This window comes from Cryptomeria japonica, chromosome 6 (assembly GCF_030272615.1).
Source record: "Cryptomeria japonica chromosome 6, Sugi_1.0, whole genome shotgun sequence".
NCBI classification, from domain to species: domain Eukaryota; kingdom Viridiplantae; phylum Streptophyta; class Pinopsida; order Cupressales; family Cupressaceae; genus Cryptomeria; species Cryptomeria japonica.
This window is the reverse complement of record NC_081410.1, coordinates 221598736-221615547: the sequence shown is the minus strand read 5'-3', so window position 1 is coordinate 221615547 and position 16812 is coordinate 221598736. Positions and strand designations below refer to the sequence as shown.

The following is a 16812-nucleotide window of genomic DNA, read 5'->3' as shown; positions in this document are numbered from 1 at the left end:
TTAGGGTTGCCTCCAATACCCGTGATCAAAAACTTTGACCAGATCTCCCGTTTCAAATCTGTTTCCTTTTTCTTTCTTTCTTGATATAAAATTTGGTCTCTGTTTCAAATCTGTTTCCTACGTATATTTAATATTTAAGATTATATTGTGACTATATAGAAGCAATAACATTCCAATTCATTAGAAGGATAGGAGTGATAATGAGGAGGAAGAATTCAATTGATAGTTTTATTGTCTCTTCAAATCTATTTGAGAGATCTTGTAGATTCAAAATGCTTTCAAATAAATTATCATTATGATATTGATAGTTTTTGGTTTTATTTGAATTTTAGAATTTTTATATAACTCATGAAATTGCATTATAAAATTTTCATATAAAATACCATTATAAGATTGTTAGTTTATAGTTTTTATTGTCTCTTCAAATAAAATACCATTATGAGATTGATAGTTTACAGTTTTTATTATCTTTTCAAATAAAATATCATTATGAGAATTATAGTTTATGATTCTACTTGAATTTAAGAACTTTTACACATCTCATGAGATTGGGCTATGAAATTTAACAAGTGTCTACATTCATCGTATTCAATATCAACAACAAGCATATCAGTTCATGCTCATCATCACCTAAAATAAATATAGTTGTACAATTAAGTAATGGAATTTTAGCCATCTAGTAAAATTATAAAAGTAATACAAGTTCAGTTTAGAGAAAGATCGACACTAGCTGAGCATTCAATTGTACCATGTTCCTCTTAGTCATTCCAAAATAAACAAACAAAATTAGTGTACAAAAAGGCTGGTAGGAAAAGAGTTGATACCCATTGCATTGAATATAGGAAATATTCAGCAATCATTAGATACAAGGAATTCACTCCATTCTTAGCACTAATTCTCCACAATCACAAAGTCAAGTCGAGATATGGTTTGGAGGGCCTGAAATGCACAAAAGAAGTCAATAGAACCCATGAGGATGGGGATGAGGGTTTGAGGAGTGGGGACACATCCTCATGTAACACAACATTATATGTAATGATACATTATGGGAATATCGCTCTATAAATGAAAAAGCTATAGTGTTCCATAATGAAAGATTCATACAACACAATTCTTGTTTAAAGTTTTACAAATTATGTACCACGCTAAGCAATCTTGATTTTTGAGAAACTACATAGTTAATGTGCTTGAGTCATTTTAGTACTCACATGGAGTGACCTCTCAAAAAGTCTTCCGCTCATTCCTATGAGTATAATTAGTTCCAATGAGTGCCAAATAGACCATTAATGCTCATTATAAATCAATTCTTGTGAACCATTAGTGATGAAATATGGGTCAATATAGGTGGACTAAAATTTACATGTCAAATACTAAGAAATAGATTACATGTACTATGCACTAAAAAAATATCACTTTATAAAATGAATGAGCTAGGAAGCTCCATCATAAATGTTGCATAAGGCACAATACTTGCAATACATATGGGTGTTAATTTGTTCATATTATGCATGTCCTTGACTGTGAGTTGATTTTATCTTTGACATACTTGTGTCTATCACAAATATTTTGAAGAGATACTATGCTCTTGGGAAGATATCTCATTTCCTTTCAACTAAATAATGTTTTGGACTCAACATCAACTTAAAAAAAAATTTGCTTCTTAAACTTGTGTCATTGATTCTCATTAGAAATAATGACTATCTTCAAAGAATAAACCATTTAAATCATTTAAATTTTATAAAAAATTAAAATTAATAATGTGATAATCATCATTATCCACAAATTTGGGATGAATACATACCAAATTTCAGTACATCACTTATGAACTATAAGGTCGTATGCTCAAAACTATCTTTTTATACTTTCAACGACCTATAATGGTTGTCTGTGACATGTGCAATAAAAGAAAAAAAAAAAAATTCAAGTAAAAAACAAGTTGCATCACACATAAAGCATGCAACATAAGTAACTCTAGACAAACTTTCAACTAGGAAGAAAACTCCATGAAGAGTAAGCTACGATATTCATCTTCACATGGAATGTAATTAGAGATTGATGTTTTAGAAGTCTTCTATAGAAAATCTACTAGTGTATTACACTATTTGTTCATGATATAATATATTTGAGTGTGTGAGTGCTTTTGGAGGTAAGGATTTTCACCTTTGAGGTTTCTTATAGAGTAAATCTTGTGTCATTTTAATGATATATATATATATGTATATATTTGTATTATATATTTTGAATATTTATTTGCATATAATAAGTATATTATTTGAATACATATTGCAAAAAAAAAAAGTCATTTGGTATCAAAATTTAGTTGTCAAGTTGGGGAAGGAGATCTCCCAAACATTGTAACACTTAGTATAAGTAGATTATTGTGTTGGCATTTGACACTCATCTGACAAGGGTTAATGGCATTATGGGTTTTCATTGGTGGCAACTCATCATCTCAAGGAAAATGGTTTCATTGTTTAGTTAACCGGCATGCATTACACTAATCGGTATTAGTATTCACATTGCTTTACACCGGCACCGGCACTGGCATTCACTTCATATCCGGCTAACTCTTCATCTCAGTAACTTGTCCTGATCCCGGTAACGTGTATATAGAACTCGGTAATGGATAGGACCCGGCTAAGGATATCTTTTGGTCCTGATTATGTCTTCATGGATTTTGGTGGTAATGTGTAATGGTCGACTTGGTCATTGGACTTATGTTTGATTTTCATTATGTTCCGGCAGCTGACATGTTTCTTGTTGAAGCCGACATGGTTAAGTTAGAAGGATATTTAAGAAGATAACCTCGGCGATAGATCAGATGGAATGCGAACTTTTGGTTGCGAATATTTCAGTGAGTTTTGGTATGCATTTTAGTCAGCGATTGGAAGTGACTGTGTGCAGTTTCAAGTGCATAGCATAACCGGTAGTAGCACGGAGTATCAGAGAACTGAAATACAGAGAAGGATATCAGAGCATTCACCGGAACTTATCCAACATGGCCAGATTCTATTTATAAGTTTATTTTCATTTGTAAACCCCTGTAAATGTTCTGTAAGTCAGTGAGACTTCCTATTTTATGTTTGAGCAGTGAGCTCTAGGTGGTTGCCTTTCTGCATGTGCAGGCCCTCTTATGTAATATTTGTATACCTTGATCAGGTATATAGATATTGTGGGTATCAACCCCACCATGGTTTTTCCCTTTGCAGGATTTTCCACATATAAATACTGGTGTTATGGTGTTGCCTTTCTTTGTGTTATTTGGTGTATGCATTCTAATTTTATTTACTGTTAACCGGTTAATAAGGAATAAGTTCAAATCTAACATTACCGGTGGATAAATTATAATCATGAGAGATGATTTGGTCACTGCTAATGAGTACAAGGATAAATTTCTAGCCAGCTCTGCCAAACTTGATGAAATGTTGAAGAATCAATGCTCACAAATTCAATGGTACATGCTTTGTTTGCAATAAATATGGTCATATGGCTAGTCAATGCAAAAATAGAAATAATCAGAACAATGCATCATTCACTGGTCTTGGAAATGTAAGATGTCATGCATGTAGTAGATTTGGACATATGGCTAATCAATGCAAATCAAAAGGAAATCAAGAAAATCAAGGGGTTAACAAGGCAATTCAGAAAAACAATATTGTTTGTTATGCATGCAACAAGATTAGGCATATGGCTAGTTATTGTAGAAGTAAGAATCCACCAGCAAATAATGGAAACACTGATGAGAAGGGCAAGGAAAAAGTGGAAGATATCAAGAGGCAGCATGAGATGAGATGGGTGAGAAACTCTGATACACCACCGGCAAAACAACCGGTAGAGTCATCAGGCCCTACACCGGTAGCAGATACAACTGGTAACTAAGGCATTCGGCCTTAGGGGTAGGAAAATCATTGAAGATCATGCAGATACCCCGGATTTGATCTGTAGTCAGAACATTATGATTGCGGATGGATACTGAGGAGATTTTAGTGTTTTACTGGAATTTACTTGTAGATCATCTGAACCAGTCAAGCCTAATCGACAGCATTTATGACAATGGATAATTAGGGTTAACAGTGATAAAAAGGAAAAGTTAAGTTATTTTCTTCACACAACGATCGAGTATTCAAGTGAGCGAATTTCCAGAGCGTTTCAGAGTTCTAGAGAGATTTCAGCAATCACTTTCTTTCAAGCAATTTGATCTCCCGGCAGCATTTTCGAGGTATTTTCATGTTTACAGAAACCCTAACTTTCGTGTTTGGTTGCAATGGCTTCATCTTCATCCAGCATTGATACTCCCTTAGTGGTTGAGATCAAGAACCGCCCTTGTCCCATTTTCAAGAAGCATTTGTACAAATCCCTTTTGGACGAGTCGTTAGGTGCATTTTCGCAAGTTTATCATGGAGTTCTTCGCACTGAGGATATTAGGGCATACATCCACTGCAATATTGAAGAACTTGGCGGATATGAGTTGTCCTACGTGTTCACCGAAAACCTAATCTCCGACAATCAGCTGAAACCGGAATTTGCACATTTGCAGAGGAAGGGTTTCATGGAGTTTATGGATTTCCCGACTTTTGATGAGGCATAATGGGTATGCTATGTTTTGAGCCGCATTCATGGAGAATTCATCTGGTTGGATCGGTCATACAAGATTAATGAGGAAGTTATCAAGAATGTTACATGTCTTCACAAAAAGGGAGGCGTTCTCGGCACTAGATGTAAGTTATCTAACACTGAACTGAATAAACTTACCGGCACAACTTTTGATGGAAGGTCTATGAGGGTAGATGATGTCAAATATATTGATGTTATGTTTGCAGCAATGGTTATTGATTACAAGGTTTACCAGTCAAAACGGCTAAACTCTGTCTCCAGTAATAACATTTTGGTGGCATATCAGATGGTAAAGGAGGATGCCCATTATGATCTATGCAGTGTAATGTTAAAAAAGCTCATGACAGCATCTTAAATGTCATTACTCAGTGTGGAACAGTCAAAAACCTTCAACAAGATATCGTCATTGATGTCTTCATAGGACAGTTAAAGGCATTTGAAGATGCATTCAAAGTACCATTCACAATATATAGTAAAGAAGCGCCCATGTGTTACTGTATTTGACAGTAACAGATTACAAAGATTTTCAAACTCAAAGACATATCAGTGCCCTCATGCATGAAACAAAGACAACATGCATAGATCTTTGTCAAGGTAGGGGTAGAGCTGTAATAATGAGGGATATATAGTCATGAACATGTATATGAAAACTCAGGTCTATTGAACAGCATCAACTCTTGCAGAAGGTAGCAGATATAACTGTAGATGACATGTGAATCAGTTAAAGGTTCGAGCCCTAGAATACTATAGACAAACTCATGACCAGTAATGTCAAAAGGGAACTGTGATAGTATTTTCAATTGACAATCTTCTCCATAATGAAATAATCATTCATGACTGTCACCAACACAGTCACAGCCATAAAACACTGTCAAAAGGTCCATAAAAAGCTGCAGTCAAAGTCACAGGCACTCACAAGGAACTCGGGGTGAAGGGAGTCTCAGATATGTAACAGATAGAGAAAGTAGATCATAAAGATGTTTTGCAACATAAGAACATTGTAATCTCGGGTCTGTCATTTCATGCTTTTATCTCCTTTGACCTCTTTTCTCACTTGCTGAGATTTTCTTTTCATCATTTATCTGTATATATTGGTAGTCACTAATCTTTGATTGTGAACCTCTGAATATTTACGCATGATACTGCTATTTGTTAAGATTTGGTGTCTTTTATCCATCATTGTACTGTATTTACTACCCTTTTAACCATTATTTGAATGCTTTATACATCACCGAGTTTATTGTATTTGCATTCTTTGTCTTCTGTCACAGGCCTTGAAGACTGTACCTTTCCCTGTTCATTGGAATCTTGCTTTAATCTGCTGACTGCACAACCTTCTTCTTTGTCTATGGGCATTGTCATGGCATATAACAATCATCCTTGTGATTTGTTTAGAGAGAGCTCTTATTATCACTGTATTCTTTTATTCATTGTCTTCATGATTCAAACTTCATGGAAGGCTACTCTGTATCGGTGATATCACAATCCTAAGGATGTATTGAAGGTATCTTCACTATCATTAAGCCTCATGACTGTGTATGGTCCACGATAGATACTATCAAAAATATGATACTACTCTGTGTCTATCATAGATGCTCTTTACTATTTATATTCTTTGTGCATCAACATCATTTCATGGTGATTTGCCTTTAGGATGATAGTGTTTTACTCTGCAAGTCAGTCATCTTGGAGTATACTATGTTAGTCATATCTCTGATATCTCTGTGTAATGTTTGACAGTGATACCTTGTTAGTCATCTTGGAGTATACTATGTTAGTCATCTTGGAGTATTTGCAGGTCTGGGATTGTTTTGATACTATGTTAGTCATATCTCTGTGTAATGTTTGACAGTGATACCTTGTCAGTATGGTCTGCACTTTTAGACTTGATATATCTATGATTCGCTTTCATGATTTAGTGTATATGAGAAATCTTATCTTATGTTTGCGTTTGCCTTCAGTGGTGTTTACTTTATTTCTTTAAAGTATCCTTGTACAGTTAGGAGAGCACATTTAAAAGTTTCATCTTTTTCCCAAAAGTTCATTGCTACATACATAGGGTTTTCGTTGTTTAAGAATTGGCTCTAGTGGTCATTAAGTCCAGATTAGTCCAAGGAATAGTATCTTGTTGTCACTGTTGTTCATGATAATGGCAGCAAACTCAGAGTCACAAAGAGTCTAGAGAATGCTAAGAGTTGCAAATAGATTCGATGCACAAGCTTGAGATTTGAGACAAGCTAAGATATATGAGTAGCAATGAGTACCTAGACAGTGGTATATCACTATCAAAAGAATCATTCACAAAGCTACAGAATCTTTAAGAGGTTGATTCACAGATCAAATCACAGTCAATCCACTGTCAAATATAGTCACAGAGATATCAAAGGAGCTGACTTTAAAAACACAAACCTAAGGACAAGAAGCTTAGAACAAAGTGAATACATTTATGACAGTCCAAGGGCTGATTTAAAAGGGCCTGACAGTCTTAATAAGACAGTCATCACAGATATGAAAGCACACAACAACCAAGAGTATTAATATGGTTCGATCCTTCGGATTTTACATGGTAGTATGAGCAGCCACAAAGGAGATAAAAGAAACTTAAAGGTTCGGAGACCATTCAAAAGCATAGAAAGCTTTAAGGGCCACAAAAGAATAGTCATCAGTCATAGGACAGTCAAAAAGCTCCGCAGTGACAGGTCATTAACAGTCGGATGCAACTCAAAGAACAGACCTAAAGATTCATACTCCCAAGGTATTTCACAGCCAATGAAGTAATAGCCCTCTAAACACCATTCACAGTCACAAGGTAGTCATAAGAATAAGATGGACAGTTATCAAAGAGTTTGATATACAATCTCTACTAGCACCACAGTCCTCACAATCAAGGTACCAAGATATTGAGATCAAAAGTTACAAGGGTAATATGTTGAAGGCCCTATAAAGATTAGTGAAGAGCACATATTGACATTAGGATCTGAGGCAAATATCTCTGCTAGGCATCAAAGGTCAGGTACGGTCACATACTACATAAGCCAAGGGAAGTCACAAACACAGTGAGAGCACCCAAAAGTTTAGTAATGATGATGTAATGAAAAAGAGCTAATGACTGTCATAAAATAATGAATGTGCTAGAGCAGTCTCATGAAGGTTTAGTGACATTGAATGATAAAATGTGTGCACAGTAGCTTCATATGTTCAAAAGCTACTTTTGTCTCAGTCATAGGCTGGTGATACTAGAAAGCAATGAATAAACAGTCTTAAAAGGAGGATTTCATTTAATAGAGCAATGATTGAGGATGAGGAGATTGTCAAATAACAGTAAATAAGACTCAAGACAGTGCCAATAAAGACAGTAGGTTCGAGGATATATCTACCATTAGCAGTGTTATAAGCATGAAAGAAGCCATATATGCAGTCATCAAACCACAAAGGATTGCCATAACCATAGAAGGGCACATAGATTTAAAGCAGCACTCACAGACGTATGAAGGATATAAAACTTTTGATTTTGAAATAGCACAAAGATAATCTCAGACCTTAGGAGCAGACATGTACGGTGATGAGAAGGGTCTGCAGCATAAAAGACACAGTTGCAGCTTTAAAAATATAGACCGTTCAAAGTGCACAATGATGATGCACTCAAACGATAGTCTCAATGACAGAGATAAAGGCAGTCAATACCATCTTTAGTATAAAGACACAATCACAGTGAATCCCTATCATTAAATTATTACTGTTCTTTGATCATTTCTCTTGCTCTTTTGGGTTAAAAGCCATACAATATTAGTGATTCATGGCATGTATGTTCTTTTCATTGAAATATCTTTGTCATTGAGCCATCACATAGAATGTGATTTAACTACCTTGCAATATAAGGCTTTCTCACTATTGTTCCTGTGCTGCACTATTTTGGTTGTATCAATCATTTTGTACAGGGATTGGTCACAATGAGATACCAAAGCATTTGGACTATGTCAAGGGTCACAATCATATGTGTTATGATCAATGATATAGGTCAGTAAATAGGAGGCAATATGAGTTGTTCTATATGCCAAAGGCTAAGAATTAAAGGTTAAGGGAAGTGACCTAGGTTAAGGAGAAGATAGTACCCTGAAACAAAGAGATACAAGTCTCATTAAATCTGCAAGTGATTCATAAGATCTAAGCCACAAAATACTGTATTATGGGCTCTTGATGGTTATTGGAGGGCCAACTGAGTAGACGGAGGGGCACTGGTCTCATATGCAGTCCTAGGCAATGATAGTACTCAAAATGATATAGTCACAACCACTGAAGATACAGTGATCTTAGTCACTATCTTAGGATAATGGCCATAGTGCATTCATAGATTATAAATCAAAATGACACAAAGAAAGGGAGTATAGTATGCAATAAAGTCACTGTCAAGATCAGGTACAAAATATAGTAGACAGTTCATTTTGTAGTCCAAGTGACTTCAAGTAAATAAGAGACAAGTATTAGACTGAGCATGTGATACCAAAGGCAAAGGCATTCCATTACGGAAATCAGAAATCAATGAGCCAAGAAGACAGTAAGTAAAGATAAATTGCAGGGCGGGGAGGTCACTGTCAAAAGACAGTGAAGGTAAAGAGGCCTCCATGTAAGATGTTGCAACATAAAGACAACCTATAATAAAAGAAGCAGTGAAAAGACCTATTGTGCAATGACAAGTCACTGTCAAGAGCAGGCTTCATAAGGAGGACACAACCAAAGCAAATATCAGTCCTTGTTACCTTGCTTTAGAGGGTAAATATCAGTAAGAGGGCATTCATAAAAGGATGAGATTTCTCAAGGGACAAAAGTATACAAAGGGGACAGTGAAAGAAGCTTCCATAGAAAAAGTCACCAGTCACTAAACAACCCATTGTAAAGGACAGTGAAATAGCAATCATTAGCAGTCCACTAAGGAGATAGCACTGTCATGACAATCAACATTGAAGAGCAGCTACAGTAGCTTCAAGGGCAGAGATACACATGTCTAGGTTAAGTGCAAGCAGCAACTCTGAAATGTTATAGACAAAGCTACAGATTTCTCAGTCATCACAGAAAGTAGACCAGTAACAGGTTGAATTCATAAAGATGGTGAATGTAACATGTATATATAATATCTAAAATACTCCATAATAAAATTAGTGTTTTTGATGATGTATTTGATGAAGGTAATAACTCTTCCAAGGCTGTAGACAATGGACTAAGTATCAATGCATATTTAGTAAATGGATTAATCAGCGTTGTACAGACTGCCACTTTTGAAGCCATTTTTTCTCTTGGGAGGTTTAATGTTACTTGTGATAACAGCTCATTTCCAAACAGCACCCAAGGAAAGAATGGCTATCAAAGGGCCATAAAAGGATCTAAGAAGAGTTTTGAGTCTACAAGGTCTAAAAGACCATTTGATAATGTAATTGAGGCTATTAAAGCCATATTTATTCAGATTGAGTCATTTTGTAATCAAGTTGTCATAATTGCCATGTTGGGCAAATAATGTCAAATTGAGTCATGTATGGGGTTCAAGGGGTAGATAAGGGTTTTGTTTAATGTTTTGTGTTCATAAGATCCTAAAATGACCATATCAATTTAATGGGGATGATAAATTAATTCATGTTGTAAGAAAGATCAAAAAGTTGTCAATTGACAAACTAAAAGTGTCAAGTTGACAACAAATTAAAGTTGTAAACACCCAAAAGTGGTTCTATGGGTGGTTAAGAGTTGGTTGTCAGTCTCCATGAAGGGAAGAGGTTTAAATATATTTGTAATGATCCAAAATGCAAGGGGTTGGTCGATGTAAAAAGTTTTATAAGAATAAAAGTGAGTTTTCTATAGTTTTCCTTGTTTTTTTTCAGCATAACAGTCTGATTGCAGACGTTATTTCATGTCAAAAACTTAGTGCCAGGTTCTGAAACCTATTGGGTTGGATGGAGGCGTGAATCTACTTCATTTTGGCTTTTGAATCACCCGATTTCATTAAGAAGTGACTGAGATATTCACATTTAAGTGGAAGGCTGTCAAAACCCTCATTTGGGTAGCCTGAGAGGCATTAAAATGTAATATCTTTCTTAGTTTCGTGGATCTAAGCCCCAAACTTTGTGAAATGATGGGAGAGGGTCTGTACATTATTTCTTATCTTTTTCAGGTCACCATGCAATGGGTTGGCACATGTTTTGATGGTGGAAGATGACTGCAATTTTTGTCTCAGACTGAGACAAAACAGTGAGATGGCAGCTTGGGCAAAGTTTTGTGTATGCAAGGTGTTTGTGAGGGAAAGTGATGGCTTGGAGGAGTGGATTTGTGAGTTTTGAGAGTGTTCTTGTGATTATAAGGGAAGGGAACACTTGGTTTATATTGTTTGAGTGACTGTCTCAGTTAAGGGGGTATTGACTGTCATAAATTGACAGTGAAAAATCAGAATTATTTGCGTGAAAGTTGGTCCAAGTCCAAAGAGGTTTCAAGGGGTGTTAAATGCATTGTGTTAAGGGTATCTTAATATTGATAGAATTCAAGAGTCCATGATGTAAGGTTTTGTCAAAACAAATAATGGTTAAGGGTTTGTTGAGTGGAACAATTGTGGGACAGTCACAGTCATATTGGTTGTCGATGAGTTGACAAAAGTTTGATGTTGTTGGTAGGCATTGTTAGTGTCTACAATATGGGAAATGGTTTGGTGGAGCAAAGGTGAGTCCAAGTTGTCATCATAAGAATTGGAGTCTAGTTGTCTATGTGAGGGTTGTTGAGATGTCAAGGTGAATGGTACTGTCATAGGGAAAGGGTGAATGCAAACAATCAAGAAGGGAATGAGTTCAGTCAAGGAGTTGAACATGACCATTCTCTGAAATTCAATAAATCATCCATTTTTGTTCTAGCTTCATCAATGCATCTACTATTTTTGGTGTTCTACCCTTTATATTCACACCATGTTGTCACATAATAGTTCTATACAGTCATGGCTTGTTGCATAGTGAGTGGGACTTGTGGCTATTTTCAGCTCATGGCCACAACCATCTGTTTTCCTTTGAGTTTGGGGTGAAATGTAACTATGCCATGTAGTCAACATATCGAAGAAATTCTAATATTTGGAAATGAACTTAATTTCATTAGGGAAAGGTGCACAATCTTTGAAAGGATTGTGTTGACAAACGACATAGGAAGAAATCAGCTCATAAACAAAGACACAACACTTACATAAAAAGAGGTTTGTTGGTTAGAGTAGAGGAGATAGCAAAATCATTATATTTGGCACCATCCTCAAAGCATTCAACGAAGGGCTAGGGAAAACAAAATATTTGAAAACCTTTTCAAATCAGCTCATTATGAGCACTATGAAATCAGCTCATTACTTGCACTATGAATTTGCCATAACCAACACTATGAATTTTACATAATCATCTTATCACCAGCACTACGAAATTAACTTATTATCAGCACTATGAATTTTTCATAGTCAGCTAATTACCAACACTACGAAATCAGATCATTACCATCTCTATGAGTTTGTTGAATCCAAAATTTTGCAAATGATTAACCTAAAATAAACCATGATCTGTCAAGCCCAATAAGCTCAGATAAATGAAGGGACATAAAACATTCATAGGCATATGCTCAAAGAGTGGATACCGTTGGTTAGAGTAGAGGAGATAGAAAAATCATCATATTTGGCACCATCCTTAAAGCATTCATAAAAGGGTAAGGGAAAACACAATATTTGAAAACCTTGGCAAATCAGCTCATTATGGGCACTATGATATTAGTGCATTACTAGCACTATGAATTTTCCATTACCAACACTATAAATTTTCCATAATCAGCTTATTACCAACACTATGAAATCAGCTCATTGCTAGCTCTATGAATTTCTTGTATACAATATTTTGCAAATAATTAACCTAAAACAGATCATGATTTGTCAAGCCCAATACGCTTAGATAAATGAAGGGGAATAAAACATTCATAGGCATATGCTAAGAGACTAGATATAGACTCTCGATGCAAGGAAAATAATTTCAACTAAAATAAGTTGTACTTCTGCAACGAGAGGAGCACATAAACATAAACATGTCTGAATATCTGAAAATGCTAGAATTAGTTATAATCTTTCTGTTCTCATGAAATCTTTTGCAAATTTTTACATTCTGGAGTATTTGTTGTTTTAGATTTGTAATAGTAATTGAATATTATATTTTAGATATGTAATACAGATTTGGCCTTATGGATGGTCAAAAGTGATTTTGTTTTTAATTATTCTGGCTACTCTATCTCTCTTCATATTATTAATAAGTGTAATCTTCAAGAATGTTACTTACAACACAAATGGTCCTAATGAGTCTAAGACTCCAGCCAAAGCACAAGCCTATATAGGGAATTAACTATGGCTGTAGTTTTGATGCGGGGAATGTGCTGAATTGATATATCATATACGGGGATGCAATGTAGGAAAAAAATGAACTTCAGACAACTAACTTGAAGAAATGTTTTTAGGATGGAAACATTTTTTATGTTTGATGCCTCAAAGTAAACATCGATCTCTTCTTTCTCAATATATTCCATGTTGGCACCAAGAATATCACGTATCATGTTTTGAATATTGTTATCGTGTGCCAACAATAGCATAGGATAAGCATCTGCTAGAATTAGAAGAACTAAAATTATTATGTATCATGTTTTGGATATTGTTATCATGTACCAAGAATAAGAGAGGATAAGCACCTGCTACAATTAGAAGAAAATGCACAAGAACAAGCATGTACATCCTAGAAGGACATGTCTTGTGCATGATGTAATTTAAGATTGATAGCTAGCTTTCACAAAGCATGTACTAAAAATAGTTTCAAGCAAAGTAATCCTATTATAGACTTAGTTGACATTGGGGACAAGTGCCTATATAAACCTCGTCTGCCAACATTTATGATAGAATTTCCCTTCTTTCTTTAGGGTATTCTCTTTTGGTTCCCATTGATCTCTGGCCTACTTTATTCTAACCTACTTTAGCATTTGAAAAATAAATGGTGGTCAGAAGATGAACTGCCTTGCCAGTGAACTGTCTCCTCTATTACATTGATATTGATGCTTTTGACTTTGAGCTCTCTGTCATTGCCATTCTTTGTTCCTTTCTATTGTCTAACCCATGTGACTCTTAATATTGTTGAAGCATTAACCTCTACAAAGCCTGCCCTTACTGTTAACAGTTGAAGGGACCGCAAGCTCTATACTTCAAACCTTTAGGTCACGATCCCCATCCTCAATGACTATGAATATAATTACTATCACCCTCATTAGGTCACTGACATCTTTGAAGCTGCTACATGTTGTGATTGGTGATCCTATTTGTAATGTCTTTGACTATTACAGACTTCATTACTTTGGCACTGTTAACTCAGCCCAGTACTCAGGAGTGTTATGAAACCTATTTATTCTTGTAGTTTGCATTCTAATCTGTTCATCAAAGAATGCTTCTCTGGTGCTAAGATCGTCTTTCATGTGTAAACATCTAATCTTGTTCTTCATATCTCTGTAATGGGCTTTCTAAATACCATTCTATTTTTTTTTAAATGCACGGAAGTCTTTTTAAAAAACACAAAAACCTTGGGAGATGAAACGTATAGATATACAAACCCTTTACAAAAAATAAATCTCCAACTAGGAGTGCTTACAGGTAATCCTGGTATGCATCATCTTTATTAAACCCCTTTTCTAAATAAAGCAAAACAGTGATGCATGTAATCATGAAAGATGAAAAGATTATCAACAGATCGATGAATCCTTCATAAATAAAGGTGATCAAAATGCATGTGAGAAGACAGAATAGTTGCAAGAAGGCGTCGAAGTCTGAAAACCCTACCTCAACTTGAAGATCTCGATTGAGACTCCTTGTTTTCCCTTTCAACTACAGGTTTAGAAGAAATACATGCCATTCACACATTGTTTGTTTTCTTAATGCGAAAGAGTCTTTTCTTTTGACACAAATAAAACTTCTCTCTACATTTCCATGCAGCGTGCTGATTTATTTTTCCCTCTAAATGTATGCATGCTTCTCGACTCATTTTAATGTGGGAAAAGGCCTCCTGGGAGGTCTTGTAATAATAAATAAAGAATTTTATTTATCATATTAAAATTACTAGTGAAGTGAGACTCCTCCCAACTCATGTAATGTGAAAAAATTTCAATCTTAAATAATACCCCTTTTACTTTTTGGAACCTTTGAAAGGATATTCGCATGATTATTTCACAAATTTCCTTTATAATAAGCCCTCTTTTGTCATTAAAGAAGGAATTTTAAATATCCACAATTTTATTAAATCAAAAGATATTTGATTTAATATTTTAGCCTTTTTTACTTGAAATTAATGAGACACATTTTTTAATACCCCTTTTACTTTTTGGAACCTTTGAAAGGATATTCGCATGATTATTTCACAAATTTCCTTTATAATAAGCCCTCTTTTGTCATTAAAGAAGGAATTTTAAATATCCACAATTTTATTAAATCAAAAGATATTTGATTTAATATTTTAGCCTTTTTTACTTGAAATTAATGAGACACATTTTTTAACAAATCACAAGACTATATATATATATATATATATATATATATATATATATATATATATATATATATATATATATATATATATATATATATATATATATATATATATATATATATCTGTGTGTGTGTGTGTGTAGCGTCGTAAATTGTACGCACTTGCTAGGGTGGTACAATTTCACACCTAGTTTAGCACCCGCCTTGGTGCATTTTACATTTTGCATTGCATTTCTCCTTTAGCACTTAATTAATCAAATTAATTAGGTCTAAGGTCCTATTTCACCATTCTCCACATCATAAAGTTGGGCCCTTTCGTTAAAGCGTGCCCTTTTCATTTTATTCCTCCAATACATCATTCAATCAAAAACCCTAATTAGGCCCTATTCTGAACTTGGGGGCTTGATTTCGAGGGTCAAAACATCTCGAAATCACCTGTAACTTCGGGATTCTCTCTAAAATCATCATATCTGACGGCCCTGAAAATTTGGTGAAAAGTTGTCGGGACCATGGCGCCTGGAGTGCACACGGTCCCGGACATTTTTCCCGAAATTTTAGGAGCGCAATCCAATCATAAAATAAAGCTTAACCCCAAGAAATTGGCGGGATATTCAATCTCTAGGTCGGCCAAAAGTTGGAATTAAGACCTAGGGTTTCATACATAAGAGCTCTCTTTCTTCATTTGAAAGGATCGGGATTTTTGTTTTCAGGAACCTCATATGCAGTGAAAGAGCAGATCTTTGAAGACTTCAACAACTCTCAACATTGATCCTCCAAGCATTCATCAAATCCATTCATTCACTTAGGGCTTTGAAGGCATTGAAGAGCAATAAGGGATCACCGACTGAAGATTGGCTTGTACCCCTCCCTTGGGGTTGGGTATGATTTCATGTTGTTTTCATGTCTTTGCATAAGCCTCATTATGTCACTTACATTCATACTTTAGATCACTTGGCATCTTGATTTGGAGCATTTACATTATCATTTACAAGCAATTAGGGTTTACTTTCTAGGTTGCTCTAGTTTGCTTACTTGCATTTTAGATCTTGCACACACACAAGGTCTGCACACACATTACTTTTACAATACAACTTGGCTATTCGTGGAGGTGGAAATCACCGAAGCGGGGGTTTGACTAAGGCAAAACCCTATATAGCTGCCCAAACACCTTTTTCAGATATAAGTGCAGATTTTGGGATTCAGACGACGCCGCAAGTTGCAGATCTGAAAGAAGCAGACGGAGACGGAACCATACACCAAGTTTCGGAGCAGAAGACCAGGACAGGGGCGTGGGGCGCCCTGGTCCTGCCAGGACAGGGGCGCTAGGCGCCCTGGTCCCTGGGACAGGGGCGCTGGGCGCCCTGGTCCTCCTGACAGACAGCAATTTTTAGCATTTCCAACAGTTTTCCAGATTGCAAAGTGGCAGTTTCAGGTGCAGTTTTAGGTGCAGAATCAGGACAATGGCGCCCGCGCCCCCATCCCGAACATTTTCACTCAGATTTTGTCTCCGGGTACGCATCTGCATTCTTGTCTTGTCCTTATGTTTGCAGCTTTCCATTGTTTAAGTTCAATTCTGCAATCTTGTTATTAGTTCATACTTGCATTTTAGGGTTAGGAATTGAACTTGCATAATCTTACCT

General features: G+C 35.5%; 1 long non-coding RNA gene across 1 annotated transcript; it reads right to left on the bottom strand.

Moving 5' to 3' along the window:
• Positions 1–548: 548 nt before the first annotated feature.
• Positions 549–14694, bottom strand: LOC131856079 (uncharacterized). Its single transcript, XR_009358182.1, has 2 exons — positions 14471–14694; positions 549–939 (listed from the first exon to the last, which is right to left on the bottom strand). It is a non-coding gene; the product is annotated as an uncharacterized LOC131856079 (long non-coding RNA).
• Between the last annotated feature and the right edge of the window lie 2118 nt (positions 14695–16812).